A 1,130-nucleotide genomic window follows, 5' to 3' on the forward strand; every position below is an offset into this window, starting at 1 on the left:
GAACTCCATCATATAAATGAACTACATTTTCATTATCCACTCATCAATTAAGGGACACTTAGGTTTCTTCCATCTCTTAGCTATTGTGAAAAGAGCAGCAATGAACATGGATGTACACGTGTCTCTGCAACAGGACACTATTGCAATAGTTTTTTGGGTATATGCCAAGGAGTGGTATAACTGGGTCAAATGGTAGGTTCATTTGTAGTTTTTTAAGAGTTCTCCACACTGCTTTCCATAGGAGTTGAACAAGTTTGCAGCCCCACCAGCAGTGGATGAGCGTTCCCCTTTCCCCACATCCTCTCCAACATTTGGTATCATTTGTTTTCTTGATCTTAACCAGTCTGACTGGGGTAAGGTAAAATCTTAAAGTGGTTTTAATTTGCATTTCCCTAATTATTAGTGATGTTGAACATTTCTTAAGATGTTTCATAGCCATCTTAACTTCTTTTGAGAACTCTCTGTTCAGTTCCTTAGCCCATCTTTTAATTGGGTTGCTTCTTGTCTTGATTCTCTGTTTTTTTGAGTTCATTATAAATTCTGGTCATTAAACATCTGTCAGATGTGTCACTGGTGAAGATTTTCTCCCATTTTGTGGGTTCTGTTTGCTTCCTTGGTTGTCTCCTTTGATGTACAGAAGCTTTTTAGTTTAATGAGGTCCCATTTGTTAATTCTTGCCCTTCTTTCCTGAGCAATTGATGTCCGGTTTAGAAAATCCATTCCTACGCCTTTATCTTGTAGGTTTTTCCCGATGTTTTCTTCTAATACTTTTAGAGTTTCAGGCTTTACATTGAGGTCTTTGAGCCATTTGGAATTGATTTCTATGCAGGGTGAAAGATAGGCGTTTAGTTTCATTCTTCTACAAGTGGAGATCCAGTTTTGCCAGCACCATTTGCTGAACATGCTGTCTTTCCTCCAGTGAATGTTCTTGGCCCCTTTGTCAAGTATCAGGTGGCTGAAATTGCATGTACTCATATTTAGGTCTTCAATTTTGTTCCATTGGTCTATGGGTCTATTTTTATGCCAGTACCATATTGTTTTTATGACTATAGCTCTGTAGTAGAGCTTAAAATCTGGTATAGTAATCCCCCCAGCATTGCTCTTAGTTCTCAAGGTTGTTTTGGCTATAC

At 38.3% G+C, this 1,130-nt stretch overlaps 1 protein-coding gene across 5 annotated transcripts in view; it reads right to left on the minus strand.

The window, feature by feature from the left end:
• The window catches only part of Dip2c (disco interacting protein 2 homolog C), a gene marked incomplete in the record, with an annotated part of 458,386 nt that overhangs the window by 388,875 nt on the left and 68,381 nt on the right, over positions 1 to 1,130 (minus strand).

The sequence above is a fragment of the Nannospalax galili genome, unplaced genomic scaffold (assembly GCF_000622305.1).
Source record: "Nannospalax galili isolate Female #2095 unplaced genomic scaffold, S.galili_v1.0 scaffold399, whole genome shotgun sequence".
Classification (NCBI taxonomy): Eukaryota; Metazoa; Chordata; class Mammalia; order Rodentia; family Spalacidae; genus Nannospalax; species Nannospalax galili.